General features: G+C 41.1%; 1 protein-coding gene across 8 annotated transcripts in view; it reads right to left on the reverse strand.

Annotated features, from left to right (window-relative positions):
* MAEA (macrophage erythroblast attacher, E3 ubiquitin ligase) overlaps nt 1–20,058 on the reverse strand; it is a 112,787-nt gene that overhangs the window by 48,686 nt on the left and 44,043 nt on the right. The window lies entirely within an intron of this gene.

Genomic DNA, 20,058 nt, shown 5'->3' on the forward strand with positions numbered 1-20,058 from the left:
TTTGCTGATACAGATGAACATGGCTACCATTCTGAAACCAAAGGCCAAATGCTTTTCCGCATTATTATAGAAATGTAGGGCTGGAAGGGACCTTGAAAAATCATGTCCAGCTCCCTGCACTGTGGCAGGACCAAGTGAACCTAGACCATTCCTGACCAGTGTTTGTCCAACCAGTTTTCAAAAATTTCCAGTGATGCACACCATCAGCAGCCATATATCCAACCAAAAGTACTTTTATTTATAGGTGTCTTTTGCCCTGAAGTTTCTTAAATGTGCTTTACACTATTCAAGAGATATAAAGTATTTCCACTTCACCTGCTACTGAGATGCAGCCTCTTTGTAGGGTAAGACAGCAGTTTAACATAACTCAATAAAATTACTCAAGAGATCTCAGTTTTAGGTTCCTATGGTTTTTACCCTTAAATAATTTGTATTTAAAAAGCTGTCTTTTTAGTATGACAGTATCATCAATACCACTGTGATTCACTCTAGGGGTTCTTACTCTGGTATTTATTGATAGAAATTTAACATGCGTGTACCTTGTATTTTTCATTTTATTTTGGAATTTCAGCTAGTTTGTCATAAAAAAAAAAAAAAAAAAAAAAAAGATGGTCTCTAGTGTGAAACTACCTGTCAAGCAAGTTGGTCGAGCAAATTAATGCTTTCAGCATTAACTATGAACTGCAATATAATTATAATAATAAGGTAGCACACAAAATATGCCAACATATACAGGAAGGTTCTGCCCTTGTCCTGAAGCACTTACAATTCTTAAAAAGCCGCCACCAATAAGAAACCCCAATATTGACTAAATGGCTCACTCTTAAATCAAGTAATTTTAAAACAAAAATGTTCTTCTGGCTCTATGGTGTCATTGTCTGCAACAAGTAGTCCTGTTTTGGTGACTAAAGAGGATTACTGTGATCCTGAGTTATTAATATAAAAATTATTTTGTAATTTTAGGCATAGTAAAAGCCCTTTGAATTGGCCAGTAAATTAGGCATTTCTGATTAAAGATGAACACTGTCAGCCAATCTTTTAAATACTAAATGCCTTTTAATGGCAAGATCCTATATGTGATTAATTATGCCTAAAATAAGACACACACTACTTGGATAAAACAGGGACAGTGTGTTCAGAATGACCCAAAATGGTTTTAGACTACTCTAACAAGCGGAAGATGTATTTCCTTCATAAGAGAAAGCAAGAATAGACATTTGATTTTTAGTTTTTGTAGGGCCCACGTGGATTAACAGTTTTTAGTTTAAAACTAAAGGAAATAGAGAGATTTAATCTGAGATGTATTTTAAGAGTTGGGGTGATAGGGTCAAATACCTCCCCAAAGTACTCTGCTTCAACCAGACTACATTTCCTTCATACAAAGTTTTGAAAAAGCCAGGAAAAACCCTTGTGCTGAAAAATCCTAAAATGATTTGCCTGAGTATTTACATGGAAGAGACAAGAGTCAGTATATATTTTGTATTTCAAGTACTAATCCTATGGAGGATCTTAAAACCAAATTCAATTTTATTGAACACATGTTTATTTTACAGGCAACATTTACTTTGCTATGTTCTGTTTAATTGGTGGTCTGTATGATTACTTGTAACAGTGCAGCTCCTGGGCCATGGCCTTTCATAAAACAAGATGCTTCATCTCAAAAGATCGTGCAAAATTGAAAAGTTTTTCACAGCAAAACAAAGCTGTAATATGCAGTTCAAATAGAAAGAGATAACAGATTTTGTAAACTGATAACCAAGAGACTCCTGACCAGTTTATAAAATAAGTTTTTATAGAAGAGACCCGCTAATTGTTGTGAAACACCTCATTTGTGGCATTTTAGCATATTCAGAAAGGATTAAGAGTTCCATTTATCAAAATTGTACTTACATAGCAATTTATGTTATTGTGACTCTAATATATTAAGCATGTAGCACAATAAGCATGGATTGCTGGCACTACAGAAGTGCTGAAAATATACCAGTAAACACTGAGTTGCATGCAGTAAATCACCAGGAGTGTGAATTTCAAGTCTGATTATATTTAACATGCATATAAGTTATATACGTAAATGTACCATGGTACCATACATACTGTCGGTTTAAAAAAAACAAAAACTAAAAACCAACCCCAAAAAACCCAAAACCCAAGAAGAGAGCAGAAATGCTTTTCCGGTGCTCTTCAAATAAGGACCAAAAATCAAGTGTTCACCTATCCCTAGCTAATAAACACAGTATGTATACAATATAGAACTCTAATACCATGTTGTGATATCATAACAGTTTAAATCAAAGATAAAGGACTTCTTACGATACATATTTTAGAGCTTATTTTTAAGCTTTAAGTCACCAGCCACATTCTATACAACTGCTTTTCAATTAGCAACCCAGCAGCATGAGGTGCAATTTGGGGGATGAGGCAGCAAACTACAAAGTTAGGCTAAGTTTGTCATTGAACTCTGCTTTAAAATGTTTGCTATTATTACTCTTCTACACTTAAACATATCACAAATTAAGTTTATGGTGTACTTTTCACGTGGGAACTTCAAGGACTATCTAGCATACCCTGACTAATACTACACCACTACAAGTTGTTACATGTTGGAGGAGGGAAGTGGATGAAAGGAGCCAGAAGACAGACAGGCGAGTCATACACATTCCCACATGGAGGGAAACAATAAAATGAAATTGGCCAGCAGAGGCAGGAAAAACAAACATGTGCCAAAGAAGTATTGCCCAGGGGGATAGGGCTGGAAGAAAGAAGAGGGGTGGAGAGAGAAGAATGTCATCACAGAGGGGAAGGCAGACATTTCAACGGGAGCGCCTACGCCTACTGACCCAACTGAGAGGAGTGGATAGAATCCTGCTGGTAAAAAAGCATCACTCCGTTGAGTTAGGTTCATAGTGTTCATAAAGAACAACGAGCATAATTCATCTCAACATAGTTGGAGTGTAGGGGAAGTACAAGGTACCAAGAGAACTGTGGCAAAAGAAGAGGTCACAGTAGAAGCCGAAATGGTTGGGGAACGTCAAGGTAATATTGGGCCACACAGAGAAGGATAGTCAAAACAAAGCACAAAGTAAACAACAGATGGCCTCCCTTCTCTCAATCATTCACTTTATGCTCATGAAACAATGGTGTTCAGAAAGCTATTACACTGCATATTAAAAGGACTATAGAGAAAAATATAAACTCAATGAATGTCCTGCTGCAAAGCCATTTGCACAGTAAGTTATTGAAAACTAACATATAGAATAGCCAAACCAAAGACTGATGATCAAAGAGACCAGAACAGCTTTTGTTTAAAATTCTGCAGTACTGCAGAGTGTATACATCGGCACTTTTGTACATAGAAGGTATAGATTTGCCTGTCAGCAAATAATCTTGCCGAAAAATTAAAACGTTTGCTTGATGCCCTAATAATTTACAAGTGAGTAATCATTTAAATTTTTTGCCTCTGTTTAAATTGCAAATACACACACAGAAAATTCATATTTTTAGGATAAAATAATTTTCAAATAGATTATGCATACTATTAGTTTTGGCCTGTGCAATTATTATTTGTTCATTAGCAAATTATTAATACATGAGATTCATACATTTTTAAAGCCAGAATTATCTTGTCTGACCTCTAGTAGGACACAGGCCATTAAATGTCACTCAGTTACCACTGTATTGAGCCTAATAACTTGAGTCTGACTAAAGCAAGTCTTCCAGAGAAGAATGTAGTCTTTATTTGAAGACATCCAGAGATGGAGAATCCACCACTTCCCCGGTAGTTTGTTCCAATGGTTAAACTCACTCTCACTGTTGAAAATGTGTGACTTATTTCTCACTTGAATTTGTCTGGTGACAGCTTCCAGGCATTGGATCTTGTTATGCATTTTTCCCACTAGATTGAAGAACCCTTCAGAGTACATAGTACTTTCACAGGGAGAAAATACCAACAGTAATCAAGTCACCTCTTAATCTTCTTTTTGCTAAAAAAAGAGATTGAGGTATTTAAGTCCCACTGGAAGGCATTTTTCTCCAGACCTTGAATTATTTTCTCGCTCTTTTCTGCATCCTCTCCAATTTTGCAATATTCTTTATAAAATGCAGATACCAGAATTGCGTCCAGTATTCATCTCATCAATGCCATATACACGCTACTCTTACTTCTATTTATATGTTCAAAGATCGCATTAGCCTTTTTTTTTTTTTTTTTGCCAGCCTTGCTCACGGAACTCGTGGTGAACCTAGACATTAGCACGTTGTCTTATCAAAACTGCCCTCCTCCTGATTCAGCCACTTCTACAGATCAGTAACTGGCCACACCCCACACAGTAGTATGTAACATGTAGACACACAAAAGCAAACAGCTAACTGTCAAGCAAGCACAGTGTGATGAAGCCTCCAGGGCTCATAAGAGGGCTTCAGGAGTCGGAAATAAGCTTATTCCTATTTCCCAGTTTTCAGCTTCCCCCTCTCACCTCTGCATTGGCTGCTTTCTTTAGTGGCCTTCTCCCTGCTACCACAGGAAGATATGCCCCTGCTGGCTGGGCAGGAGCTCAGCAACCAGGACCATCTTCTTTCACCACCTTCGCCAGCTGCTTGCTAAGGTTGTGCTAACAAAAACTACTCCCTGACAGTAGAATGACTAACCAGGCTAGGGCGAGAAGTTGGAAAAAATGGCTGATAGAGAAGACATTAATATATTTAGACTTTAAGGTCTTTGGGGCCTGGGGCATCTCGTTATCATTAATTAACTAACTTATTTTACAGTGCTTAGAACAACAGGGCCTCTAGTAACAACAAATTTAACTGCCAGCCCACTTATGGCAGCCAATCAAGTCCAACTCATCTACCCCACTGTGAGGCAAGTCTGATGAGGACAAGGGGGAAAAACAGGAAGATTCTTATGAAGTGGTGTGTGGATAAAGAAAAAAACCTCACAGAAGCATAACTGAAAACTTCTCAGTCAAACTTGTAGGCCAGGTGTTTTACTATACAGATACCTTTATCATTATTTGCAATGCTCTTGTTTCCCCACTTCCAGAGTTGCATTCAAACCACACATCCTGTTCAATATCTGGATATGTCTTCATTTTAAAAACAACAAACATCCAAATGACAAGATCTACCAAAAATACAATATTTCTAGCAAGTGTTCCTGACCTACTCCTCTCGCTCTCATTTTAACACTGACAGTATACTTACGGTCCCCTTTCCCTCTTATTATTCCTGAAGAAAAAGACAAATTCTAAGCCAAGCTGATTCACTAGGGCTTGATTGGAAGCAGAGAGAATATGTCCAGTCAGGAAGTGCTGCAATCAACATTATGAACTAGTTTGAAAGTTTTGTGCACCCTCTGCTATTATATACCACTCACAGTCAGGTGACCCATTTTGTCTCCCCAAGTTATTTAATAAATAAGAATGAAGCTAACCGGTCCAGTGCCAAACTATGGCTTTACATTCTGCTAATAGCTACATAAAATGGATAGTTTGGTAAAACTGAGTTCTGTATAAATCTTGACTATTTCACTTATCTACTGTACAGCTTCTAGTCAGTCATTGCACAAGAAGCTGCAACATAGATTCATAGATATTTAGGTCACAAGGGACCATTATGATCATCTAGTCTGACCTCCTGCACAACGCAGGCCACAGAATTTCACCCACCACTCCTGCAAAAAACCTCACACCTATATCTGTGCTATTGAAGTCCTCAAATTGTAGTTTAAAGACTTCAAGGAGCAGAGAATCCTCCAGCAAGTGACCCATGCCCCATGCTACAGAGGAAGGCAAAAAACCTCCAGGGCCTCTTCCAATCTGCCCTGGAGGAAAATTCTTTCCTGACCCCAAATAGGGCGATCAGCTAAACCCTGAGATGCTGGTAAGGACAGCAAATCACAAGATCAACAATCATTTTTCTTTCAGGTTTCAGAGTAACAGCCGTGTTAGTCTGTATTCGTAAAAAGAAAAGGAGTACTTGTGGCACCTTAGAGACTAACCAGTTTATTTGAGCATGAGCTTTCGTGAGCTACAGCTCACTTCATCGGATGCATAGCATATCGTGGAAACTGCAGAAGACATTATATACACACAGAGACCATGAAACAAAACTTAAGTGTGTATATAATGTCTTCTGCAGTTTCCACGATATGCTATGCATCCGATGAAGTGAGCTGTAGCTCACGAAAGCTCATGCTCAAATAAACTGGTTAGTCTCTAAGGTGCCACAAGTACTCCTTTTCATTTTTCTTTCAGTTAATCAAAAAGTTCGGCTCTCTTGCCCCCACAAAAGACATTTTTCAGAGAAGCTGTTATTGTAATGTCAGACGCAGAAAAAGAGCAAAATAAAGAAAATCAATCTCAATAAATTGACACCACTTGGCTTGTGTAGCGTCCTAACCTATGTCCACATTTCGCCTCTTGGAACTTTTCCCCTTTTTACAAAAATTAGAATAATGATTCCCTCACGCTAGGTAGTCATCTCTCATGACAATTTATCTGAAGACAGACAAAATCAGCCTGCCCACCCCCAATCACTGGATGAGGGAAGAAGCTTACTGATTAAAATGGGACGTTCATAAAAAATAAAAATACTGAATTAGTAGACTACACGTAACTACTACTGATGCCAGACTGGTCCTCTCTTGTACATCAGCCTTTGTGAAAGGACTTCCCATTTCAAGGTTCCTGCTTAGCCTCTCTCTTGGTTTCTATTTAATATGTTGGCAAAAGTTTACTTTTGAGTCTTGTGACACTTAAATTATCTTCTATATTCAGTAGACATTATTGCTCACATCCCACAGAGCTATTCAGCAAGAAGAGATCAGTGGAGGTTTCCTACAGAGAACAGAATTGTGGGTGGAGTCTTCATTAACTTAAGAATAATACACATAATACTGTAATTTTGTAAAGGGGTTCTAAAGACAAAAAACCTCACAAAGGCAATGCTAAAATCTTAATTTCTGCATGTTATTGGAAAGAATGCAATGCAGTTCTGCAGAATATATATAAAATAGGCTTCATGAAAAGTGTCAGCACTGAATATCTGAACTTCTCACCTACTGTCTTCATGTACATTTAATACATTACCTTTTTGTTTAATAAATTATACCTGTGTGTTTACAAGTTATTCTGTGTGAAAGAGACATTAAGAGTTGGTACACCTTCATATCTAAGTTTGTGTATGTATATACACACACAAAATATTTACACATATATATTTCTGAATGTTACATGTTTGTAACACTTTTTTCCCCCCACCATTGAAATGTGAGGTATTTTTCTGAGTTTTTACTTAGGTAACTTTGCTTCAGTCAGATATAAGTATAGAATAATTAGGAAATAATTTAATATGAATTTTACATCTCGCCATGTATTACAGTACCTTCCTTCTTCACAGAATACTATTCCTGATTCACCAGAGGGGCCCCGCCCCCACATCCTGTTGTGTGACTGCAGATTTTAAAATTCATTCAACTCAAAGATTAAAATACCTGATTCACTTTAGGCATGCAGAGTAAGCATGAATTACCAGTTTTCCCTTTGTGCGAGGAGATTTAGCAGACCTAATAGTGCTCAAACTTGGGGCACATGTATGTTTCTGGGACATGCCGATACTGCTACCGATCTGTTACGGATGAGCAGAGTGCCACTATAACGTCGTATACCATTTAGCAGAGAAAGATGCCAAAATAGAAGACGACAGCTTTTAGAAAACAGAAGTGACCTCTTATCTGGAAGATCCTCCTGCTGGCAAATAATAGCAAATTAAGTCACATGGTTCATTACAAGGGATCACATCTGCTGGCAACTGTAAGCATTAAGCCATCAGCGAATGCCTTTATCCTGAATATACTTTCTAATGTGCCTCAATACTGTGAATTAAACATTTACAGAGAAAATTTACCTTCAGCTCAGCCAGTGGGGAAACCCAGAAGAATCCATTAGGTTCATTAAATGCTGAGCTGTTCTTAAAAGAAACCAGAGATCAATTTCATGAATGATACAAACCTGGGAAGTTTCATCAATACCATACTTTGAAGGACAGGATAAATACTGTTCAGTCTTGATTAACTCAAGAAATCAGCTGGGCATTCAGGAGTGGCTTTACTGTCTCAACTGGGAAGGAAAAGTCAACTTCAAGACCTGTCTCGAGTCTCCCATTTGGGAGGAAATCCACAAGAAGATTGGGGCAAGGCAACTCAGGCAAAGGCGAACTTTCAAAAGTGGTGAACACAATAAGGGTCTTACATGTGATTCCTGCAAAGTGACTATTTTCTATGTCTATGACTATCTTCTCCCTTTTGTCTTCAATTGAAGGCCTGCCTTCAGTTTCGGGGAACCATATTTAATAAGGAAGAATAAAGGAGCTTAGAACAAGGAAACAAGTAGGGTAACGTATGGAAAAAATAAAATATATGAAAAGTTGATCACAAGAACATTCCCTCTAAAGAAAGAAAGTGGTCTAGGAAAGACCTGACAATTGACCAAAAGTAGGTAAAATTAAGTTAAGACAAATCAACAGCAAGTAAAGAGTTAAAATAGTTGAATGAAAATTTAATTAAAATTAGACAATGGGATATACTGTCACAAGAGTTTGCAGAAAGTATCTTTTGAGATATTCAAGGCTAGGCCACTGTATACTCTTCCATTAGGAATGGTTTCTGAATAATGGAATCAATACTGTCATGATGCAACAGGGAAGGGGGACAAGATGGACTAGATGGGCGACTTCCACCCTTTTCATACAGCAACTCCCATTTTCAGCCACTTACTACTTCAGCTTCTCATATTAGTTCCCATGGTGCTTCGAAAGGTATCCATTCTGAAAGTATTTCAACCGGAGACACAATCTTGTGCAACGGTTTGAGAAGGGGGAAGGCAAAGCAAGGAAGAGTAGAATCAGTAAGGTGCACCGAAATGGATTTCAGTAGAGCCCTGTGCGGATACAAAATTTGCATCCACATCTGATCCACAGATATAGAGTGGATATCCGCGGATTTGCAGGGCTCTAGATTTGAGCCTAACTTTAGGTTCCTATTTTTGGCGAACAAATCCCACCTGTTGTACATTTTACATTGTAAGGGCATTACGGGAAATATATTTATTCGCACTTCACAGGAGATGAAGCCAGAATGAAAAGTATGATCAGAAGAATAGGATGAAAAATTTGAGCGCCTCTAGAATCTTAACACATAATGAAAGATGAAACACCAAGTCATATGGTCAACACCCACAGAAATCTCATTGTTGAATAGGGACCGTACGTTACATATTGCACATTTGTGCTCACTAGTCTCGTAAATCCAAAAATAAGGGACCATTTAAAAATTCGTGACATATTATACAAATATTTTATTTAAAACAAAAGACGAAGGATCAAATTTCTCTGAAAATGACTGCTACTGATTGTTCTACAGATTACTTACTAGAAGACTTTCACTAAAATTGGATTTTACTGTTGATGAATGACAAAAATGTAATTATAATATGTAATGTTGCAGAACATGGAAATACAATGCCTAAATTAACAGACACCTCTGCCAGCAAGTTGAATCTGTATATGAATTTGCAAATAAAACTATGCATTTCTGATGTTGGCTTTGCAGTTCAAGGTCATAACAGAATCACAATAAGATTATTACTCAGTCCAACAAACTAATACTGATGAGCTTCATTTATATGCCATTATATAAAAAAAGTTTTTAACAATCTAGCTTTTATTCCTCCACCCGATTTATCAGCTCATTAGGGAGCCAGAAAAAAAATAAAAAAACCCCAACGATCTACATAAAATGAACAAATGTGAGCAGCCCAGATTTTTCCATAAGCATTATTTGGAGAGACAGACATTTTTAGTCCTCGATTATATTTTGGTATCATTTGGGAAAGTCAACTAAAAATAATGGTTTTTATTTTTTTTTTAAAAGGGAAAGGAATCTAGTTACTACACATTAAATGTTCAGTGTTATTTTATTTCCCATTTTCAAGATAACCTGTATTTAAAGATTTTGCATGCCAGAAGAATTTTATTATTTTTATTTTTTCCCTTAATTTGAGCTTCTGCATAGCTCTGAAGCCTTTAAGGTTTTCTAGGTTCTTTACATCCAGCACCCTTCTCCACACAACAGTTAGGGTTGCCAACTTTCTGATTGCAGAAAACTGAACACCCTTGTCCTGTCTCTTCCCCGAGGCCCTGCCCCTTCTGAGGCCCCACTCCTGCTCCCTCTTTCCCCTCTCCCTCCATCACTCACTCTCCCCCACCCTCGCTCATTTTCACCGAGCTGGAGCAAGAGGTTGGAGTGTGGGAGGGGGTGAGGGCTCCGGCTGGGGGTGCGGGCTCTGGGCTGGGGCCAAAAAATGAGGGATTCAGGGTGTGGGAGGGGGTTCCAGGAGCAGAGGGTTGGGGCATGGGGGGGGGTGCGGTCTCCAGCTTGGGGTGCTGGCTCTGGTGTGGGGCTAGGGATGAGGGGTTTGGGGTGCAGGAGGTGGCTCCGGGATGGGGCCACGGGGTTCAGAGCGTTGGAGGGGGTGCAGGCTCTGGGAGTGAGTTTGTGTGCAGGAGGGGGCTCAGGGCTGGGCTGCGGGAGGGCGTGCATGCTCTGGGAGGGAGTTTAGGTGTGGAAGAGGGCTCAGGGGGCTGGGTGCAGGATGGGGTTCAGGATGTGGGTTCCTGGCAGTGCTTACCTCAGGCGGCTCTTGGAAGCATCTGGCATTTCCTTCTGGTTCCTAGGCGGAGCCGTGGCCAGGCAGCTCTATGCGCTGCCCCCGGCTGCAGGCACCGCCCCCGCAGCTCCTGTGGCCATGCCACCGCATAGGAGCCAGAGGGAAATGCCGGCCGCTTCCAAGAGCCACAGAGAGCCAGAGTAGGCAGGGAGTCTGCCTTAGCCCCGCTGACCGGACTTTTTAAAGTAGAGAGCAGGAATTGTTTGCTCAAGACTGGTCTAACTCCTTCTAAAAGATGCATAAACATGGAATTCACAAACTGCATCCTGATACATAGTCAGGCATCCAGAGAAGTTAAGAGAGATAGGGAATAGGCAAAAGGGATATGGGACTCTCACCTGACAGGTAGCTTACAGGAGAAAGCTACCTTTGCAAGACTCCCCCAGACACTAGAGTCTGGGGGGAAAAAAAAGACCTGCATGTGTCCTCTCCCATCTGGATTCATCACAGAGATAGAGTTAAGGAAGCAGATTAAGGAGAGGTTGAGTTGGAGAAAAATACAGTTCTTATTTGCCAAAGTTTTGTAAACCCTTCTTCAGGTCTTTGCTTTAGCCCAGGGGACTCCTACAGTGGTCAAACTGCCTGCTCAGTGAGTGTGCCTCTTGTATTGAGACTGTGGACATGTGGACAAGCCTAGGAGGAAAAAAGCCTGTGAATAATCCTGGTGGGAGGCAAGTTAGTTGTAGCCTACTACAGAATTAACCATGCCTATCCCCAGCAGCTGCCTCTTGAAGATTACAGCAATGTGGTAGTGGCTAAGACACTTACGTAGCCTAGGAGATAGAATAGGGCTGCTTTGGAGAGAAGAGAGATAAGGTAGGTGAAGTAATATCTTTTACTGGACCAACTTCTGTTGGTGAAAGAGACAAGCTTTCGAGCCACAGAGCTCTTCTTCAGGTCTGGGAAAAGTACTTCCAGCATCACAGCTAAATGGAAGGTGGAACAGAGTATTTAGCACAAGTAGTTAGTACATACTGAAAGGGACCATTCAAGGTAGAGTCTGCAGTCACAGGACAAAAAGAGGGGGTTACTGGAAAGAAGGAATTCACAAAATCTAGCAACTATTTTCTACTTGTTACTGTAACTAGACAATGAGGGGACATGTCCACATTAATGGGCTCTCTAGCAGAAAGGAAAACACCATGAGGTGGAAACACGTTTAGCTTCCAAAGGTTTGTTAGGGAAAGTAGGCCAAAGCAGCAGGCAGCACAAGTCAAATACATTATATTCATGCCTTACAATTAAAGACATGCTTAAGTATTGTTTCTAGGAAAGGGCTGGGGGTGTGGGGGGTGTGTGTGGAAAGGGGGTTACTAAGTCCTGTATCAACTGTATCTACAAAATTCCAAATAAAGTGTTGATTCCCACCCCCCACCTCCAATGCTTTAGGTATGTCATCAGGATTTCCCCAAGATTTTAAGAAGGGTAAGGGCAAGCTATCAAAAACAGTCCATGTGTGGGAAGCTTGGAAAGTTAACGTATGAGTTTATCTAGCCTTTCAGATTATTTTAAAAGTGTAAAGGAAAACTTTTAGAGAAAAGAATATGTGGTAGGGTCTGCCATTAAATAAGGCTTTATTGAAAACCCTGCTACTGTTGAATCTAGCTTTGAAATCTTATTCTGCACAAGTTCACTACTATAGTCTAGTGATCACTGGAGTTATTCGAATACATTTCATTTGTGAAGGGTTTAATAATCTATCCATTAAAATTTACTCCACTGATTTTTGGTATGACTGCGGGGGGGGGGGGGGGGGGGGGGAGGGGGGAGGGGAGAGAGAGAAATTATCTATCTATCTCTGCAGGGTCAAGGAAGTCCATCTGCCTGCTCTTTGGCAGGTGAATACTACTTATTTAAATTTACAGTTCAGGGGAATTTTACTGAAAGTAGTTAACCTATTTGGTTCAAACTAGCTCAGTCTTCTCTTGCCTTTGTACTATTTCCCCCTCCCCCCAAATCTTCAGCTAGAATCCCAGGAGGATCACTTCTATGGAACCATGCATCACCTTGTTCTGTGAGCCAGTAGCCTCTATTCTGCTAGAGAAAATAAAAACTATCTAGAGACCCCCATATCTGCTTGGTAAAATCAGGAAATTCTGAGCAACAACTGAATATTAACATTCCCTAAGTCTGCACCACAACATGAAAGACCTCAAAAAATGGTTTCAGAGTATTTCTGCTGAGCAACAGTTTGCTTTGATTATAATTAAATTCTAATTCACTTAAAGAAGTCTGTTTGTTCAAAACTCTTAAAATTATAAACAGTAGTAGATCTACTTCAAAAGAGTCAGATGTGACAGACACTCTTTGCATTAGTGTTTTCACTTTCCTCTAATGAGAGGTTGTCTACATTGGAAACTTGGCCCCATTTTGTCAAAATTTAGATTCCATGCAATTCAGTCTTAACATATAAAGTCTGGCCAGACAAAAGCCAATAAAAAGGTCTGTGCAACGCTTCCTGAAGGTATTCAGGACTGAGTCTCCTTGTTACTCATCGGACTCCTAGAGAGAGAGAGACTTACTTGCTGGTGCTAAACTGAACGTCAGCTCCCTGTCACGGCATCTGTTAGCCACCCAAACAGTCTCCTCAGAAGCTCTGCCGGCCGTTACTGGGGATTACAGGTAAACTAAGTGCACGCAATCCTTGAGCCTCCTTGAAGAGCATTCCCCTATAATATCCAGCCCATCATAGGACACTCACAGACATTAACAACTTCACTATCTCCAAAAGGGACAATGTACACAACAACCTGTTTGGTGCAGCTGAGGATTCATATTTAATATTACAGCACTGAGATGAATTTATAATAAAACCAAGAATAAATGTATTAATAAAGAACAGAGAATTTAAGTGCTACCGAGAAAGGACAGTAGAAAGAGAATTGGTTACAAATAAAACAAAAGTATAACATGCTTCTAAGACCAAACATAAGAAACAGTTACCTACTGTAAGTTTAGTTATTTGAGATGTGACACAGATATGTATTCACTTTGGTGTGAGTGCACCCAGGTCATTGGAGCCAGAGAAATTTGCCTAGCAGTACCCTTAGAGGGGCAGTGCTCTTGCCTTGTGACCGTAGCCCTTCCCCTGGCTACAGGAGGCGGCGCTGCCCCAACCCTCCCCAAGTGCCTTTGCACTGAATGCCTGGAAATTGGACTCCAATGCAGAGAGGACAGAGGGTGGGTCATGGAATACAGGTCTGCATCACATCTCAGAGAACTACCATTACAGAAAGTAACCATTTCTTCTTCAGTCATGCATTCCACTTAGACGACTCACAAGCAGTACCTCCTCCCACCAAGGAGACAGGGCTTGGAATCCACCTAAACGAGGACTGCAGGACCGCTCTACCAAAGCTTGCATCTGCTCTGGAAGATGCTGTTAAGGTGTAATGGTTTGTGAGCATATGTACTGATGACCACATAAGCAGCTCTACAAATGTCCAATATGGAAATTGGAATGAGAAATGCTATGGACATTGCTTGCGCTCATATAGAATGAGCTTGCACACACTGAGGGGGAGTAGCCAAGGCTATTTTGTATGCAGTCTTGATGCAGGATGTTACCCATTTGGAGATTGTCTGTGAAGAGCCTGCCTGACCCTTCATGTAGGCTGCATGTACCTGCACAACCAAACAAGACAATGCAAGAAACGGTTTAGTCCTGTCCAGATAAAAGGCTAGACATCCTCTGACTTCTAAGGTATGGAGAGGCTGATCCTCCAGAGGAGAATGCGGCTTAGGAAAAAGCACAAGTAAATATACCACCTGGTTCAAATGAAACAGACCACTTCAGACACAAATTTTGGGTGGATCATAGAGTCACCTTGTCTTTGGAGAACTGTGTATAAGGATGCTCTCCGATCAGAACCTGCACTCTAACACTTTCCTTGCAGATGTTATCACTACCAGGAAAGCAGTTTTCTGACAAGAGCGGGAAGGGACAAGATGCTAGACTCTCGAACAAAGAATCTTGTTACCATAGGGTAGAATGATCTTCTCTGAAGAGGGGGAATGAAACGCCAATAGTACTGCACTTTCAATTAACTAAGTGCAAGCCCTAACAACTGAAGGTGTAGCAGGTACTCCAAGATGTGCTGGCTTCTGTCCAGGATTGGTTGGATTCTGAAGGCTAATGACAACACAGAAAACCACTTCCATTTCACTGAATAGGCTATTCTGGTACAGGACTTTCTGATGTTGAGCAGGACTTGTTGGACAGCTGTTGAACACTGCTCTTCCTCCTCATTCAACCATGCAGCAGCCATGTCGTAAAATGCAGGGAGCTGAGCCTGGGATGCAAGATGCGGCCGTGATTCTGAGTGAGTAGGTTGGAATGGAGAGGAAACAGTATGGGAACCTAAATAGACAGCGCAAGAAGGTCGAAGAACCAACACTGTCTCAGCCATGAGAATGAACTTGGCTTGATCTGCCTTGATCTTCAGAATGACCTGAGGAATGACTGGGACCAGAGGAAAGGCATACAGGAAAGCAGACTGCCAGCTGAGGTAGAAAGCATCAAACAAGAAGCCAGCACCGAGGCCCCACTGAGAACAGGACAGACAACACTTCTTGTTGGCTGTTGTAATGGGGTTGCCCCAAGAAGTGAAGATGACCCAGAGAACACTTGTCTTCAGGGACCATTTGTGACTTGGGGAAAATAACTGCTGAAATGGTCTGCAAGATGATTCTGAACCCCGGGCAAGTGAATGGCTACTGGAGCAATGTTCTCCTCAATGCAGAACTACCACACCCTGATCTCCTCTAAACAGAGCAACGTGGTGTGTGCTTCCCCTTGTTTGTTCACATAATACATCACAGTGGTATTGTCGGTAAGTACGTGAACCACTGAGTCACTGATATGGTATTGAAAAGCATGACATGCCTTGTAGATGGCCTAAAGCTCCAGCAAGTCGATATGGTGTGAGGACTCCCGCTCTGAGCACAGTCCCAGTACTTTCAGCAACCCCAGGCATGACCCCCAACCCATCTGTGAGGCATCGGTAACAATTGCCTTGGTTGGCGAGGGCCGGACAAAAGGGAACGCACTGCCAAATGTTCTCTGGATGCATCCACCACTACTGTGAGTAGTTCAGGACCAGTGGAGGGAGATGAACAAGTCTAGAGAATGACAAGCAGGACAGTAGGCCATCCTGAGCCACATCTAAAGTGGGCAAAGGCGCAACCTTGAAAATTGGACTACCTGCATGCAAGGGGACATGTGGCGCAAGAGCCTCAGATGCCTGAACAGTCGTGGAATGCTGAGACTGCAGAGAGGCAAAAGCGGCGAACTGTCTAAAACAGTCATCGGCAGAAATGTTCTCAATATTGTGGAATCTAACAAAGCCCCAGTGAACTCAATTTTTTGAGTGGGAGCCAAGGTTGACTTGCAATGTTTAGGATGAGACCCAGATGGTCAAGCAAGTGCAGCGTTGCCCTGACTTGAGCAAGAACTTCCTTTCTGGATCTGTCCCTCAGTAACCAGTCATCCAGATACAGGAAAATATGAATTCCCTCCTTTCTGAGATGCATGGTCATTGTTCTGGTGTACTTGATAAAAACCTAGAGGGCAGAGGAGAGGCCAAATGGAAGCACTGTGTATTGAAAGTGGCGTTCTGCCATGATGAACCAAAGGAACTTTCATGTGGCGATTTTGCCAAGCCACAGAAAGTAAGCATCCTGAAGGCCCAAAGCAGCAAACCAGTCTTCTGAGGCAATGTGGGGAGGATAGTAAATAGAGTGACCATTCAGAACCTCACGTTCCTGATATATTTGTAGAGTCCGCTAAGGTTAAGGATGGCTCTTACCCCTCCCTTGGATTTGGGTACCAAGAAGTATCGGAGTAGAAGCTGTGACCCTGGTGTTCCTGTGGAATCTCCACCACTGCTCTCAAAAGCAGAAAATGGACCAGCTTGAGGAGCAATATCTCATTAGAGGGGCAGGGAGGGAATATGGGGAGGTGGTGTGGAGGGGAACATAACTGGACTTGATGGTGCTTAGGACCCAGCCATTGGTGGCGATTGACCCCAAGCACTGTGAAAGCGGGCCAACTTGTCCCGGGGGGAGGGAAGAAGAGACTATGAGGAGGGAGGAGCAATGATAGAACAGTGCTCTGGACCAAGGAGTCAAAATGGGCACTTGGAGGACACTGGGACAGGAAGTGTGGAATGATCGAACCCCGAGCCCATCTACTTTCTCTCTCCAGGATGCTGCTTCCGGTGAAGGTTCTAAGCTACTTGAGTCTGTTTCTTAAATGATCTGCAGTTTGCACAATGCTCCTTGATGTGGACCTCACCAAGACAGAGCAAGCACTGTAAGTGGGGATTGCTGTTGGGGATCACTCCCCCACACGAAGGACAATGTTTAAACCTTGGTGAGGGCACCACCAAGGGAAACACATTACTACAGCTGACACTACTCTAACACCAAGGTTACTAACAACTATACACAAGACAAAAAAACTAAACTAGTTGAGAGGTTGAGAATACACAGAGCTCCCCCTCCAGTTATGGGTGGTGAGAAGAAACTGAGGGAGGGTCAGGGTGCACTCTCTTATGTAGTCAAGGAAGAACAGCAGAAGGGGAGGGAGGGAGGGAGGCTATAGGTAGGGGAGGGGCTATAGCCATGATACACAAGAGCTGCCTTTCTATGGGTACTGCCAGGCAAATTTCTCTGGCTCTGATCTGCTGGGCGCGCACACCCATAAATGGAATGCATGGCTGCATCTACTTGAGGAAGAACTTTAGCAGTCTACACTCCTTTGCCTAAAATGGTTTCTCATCCTCAAAGACTTTCTGCAAAACCTGCAGATTTTCAGTCAAAGCATGATCCAGATTTCTCCATGAGTCATCCCCATCTGCCAAGGGTGTTCCTCCGTGAAGCAGATAACAAAAAGTCCTTTTGCTTTTACTTATATTTTCTCCAAACTCATTGTTTTGATCCTAGACGCAAGACAACTCGCCCTGTGGTTTTAGTCTTCAGTGTCTTCCCAGGCTGATTTCACATCACCGTCAACCAGGCTTTTCCTGTTGACTTACATGAAAATGCAGCTCCCATTGTGTTTTAGATTTTTCAAAGCTCAATTTACATCAGAGACCTAGACAGACAGGTAAATCAACATTCCTTTGTCTAGGACAAAACTTGTTTATCAACCCTGCCTTGTTATAGGATTTAAAACATATTTTTAGTACATGCATACAACTTCTTAATTATCACCCATACACACATCACAGACCATTTACAATAACCAGTGAAATATATGCTATCATTTGACACCTCATATGACCTTCTTTACAGACAAATACTACAATAGCAATATGTTAGGTGTATGTTAGGTCTGACAGGAGTTGCTGTTGAAGGCAGTAACCCTTTGCCAGTTGGCACTGGGCGGGTCTTAAGGTCACAGACTTTCTTTGTTCACTCTACTCCAACTACTAAGTTTTTCTTCAATAGTTAAATGATTCAGACGTTAGGCAATTAAAAGTGTTTAGAACTGAAGGCAGCGGTCAGGTGCTGATGAACTCAAACATTTTAATCCAAAAATAGTTTTCACGTTTGCTAATAGTTATCTATGCAGCAGATGGAAGTGGAAAGTCATGAGGCATCACAAAAAAGTATTCTGCTCACTCCTGCAATGCATTAGAGAACAGTCCCACTCTAGCCATGCTCACTTCAAAACCAATGTTATGCCTTTTCAGTTTAATTAATGCTCAACAGGAGCTGCTACATAGGGGAAATAATCTCCTTCACCTCTTTATTGCTCTGTAGCTATAGCTGATACATACAGAGGCATGATGATTCAGCAGAAGATTTACAGCTCCTGTTCCAGTGGAGGAAAACCTCCTTTCTGTCAGCAGAGGACCAACAGGATTTCAGATCATGCAGTTCCAGCTACATGATACAAGAACAGTAGTACTTTATTTTTTAGGATTCTTCTTGTTACATGGCCCTTCTTTACCAAGGACAATGACCTCATGAGCAAAGAGATGCCTATGATTTGATGTTCTCCTCTTAGATAAGATTATTCTACTCATTTTTCACTTCCTTATTTTCCTTCCTCCCCCGTTTCATTTTCATATTATTGAAGACATTGCTGGCCAAACAAGATCAGATTGGTTGAAACAGCCATGGAACTAAGAAATAGGTTGGAGTTAGAAGCAAACAAACAATTACATTAATGCTGTAGCTTTTGGTATGGCTAGCAACTAAGTTCCCCCTTTCTGAACTGTGTCCAATTTAAAAATATTCCCTCCCCTCAAAAATTAAAACAAAACCAGAAAACCATACATGCTGATAAAACTACCACCACCACCATCTTCTTCCTCCTCAAAAATATGTTTTTAACAGTAACAGCCATGGTCTTTCTAGTGTCAGCAGTGCTAAGACAGCTTACAGTACTGAGCCGGGGCACTTCTGAGTCCCAATGGCACTTACCCCCACAGCTCAGCAAGACAAAAATAAGCCAGTTTCCAAGGAGAAAGACTCCAAATTCTCATAGCAACCAGCTTCTTCCTAAAACATTAATTTCATTTTCCTCTGAGTTGCAGTTGCTGGAGGAGCACAAAAGCCTTTCAGGATCCAGTATGGCTCAGCATCTTGCATACATAAACCATGCAAAGGAACATGAAGCGTATAAGCCCTGAAGTGTTGTTCGGCAACATGATTCAGCAACTTTACGGAAACTTGTAAGTAGAAGGAAGGCAACACATAAAATAAAGTGAAAGATGACCAGAGGATGTAAATAAAATGCACAAAATTGCTGCTTTGGAGCAAAACCGTAAATGGAAGGGGAAGGAAGACACTCGGGCTACAAAACCTTGACAACTATTAAATGGATTATTCCAAAGTATTTTATAATTCAAAGTGCCCCTAAAGATGTTTAATAGTAGTATAATACAACAGAACTCTAGATAGCCTATATGTTACTGTGATCGGCCTGATTACCTCAAGAATTGTGAAAGTATGGCTGGACAGATGGGAAGCTCCACTAACTACTTAATCAGCAGTCTGACATTCTTTAATAAAAATGTAACAGTACATTTGAGGAACCGGGGGGTTGGGGAGAGGGAGTGTTGGTCTAGGAATTAATTTAACTTTATAACTTCAACACTATGATTCCAATTCTAATTTCTATTTAACACACAAACATGCAAACCTATACTGAGAGAACAGACTCTAGAGAATTGGTTTAGAGACTAATTTAAATGAAATATTAAGAATTCAGGCATACTCTAGTACACAAAATAGCTAGCATATTACTGATCAACGGCTGTGTTTCCACTAATCTCTCTTTAATACAAACTGACACTCAGATACCATAATGATTAGCACAGTATAA

The sequence above is a fragment of the Chelonia mydas genome, chromosome 4 (genome assembly GCF_015237465.2).
Source record: "Chelonia mydas isolate rCheMyd1 chromosome 4, rCheMyd1.pri.v2, whole genome shotgun sequence".
In the NCBI taxonomy this organism is placed as follows: Eukaryota; Metazoa; Chordata; order Testudines; family Cheloniidae; genus Chelonia; species Chelonia mydas.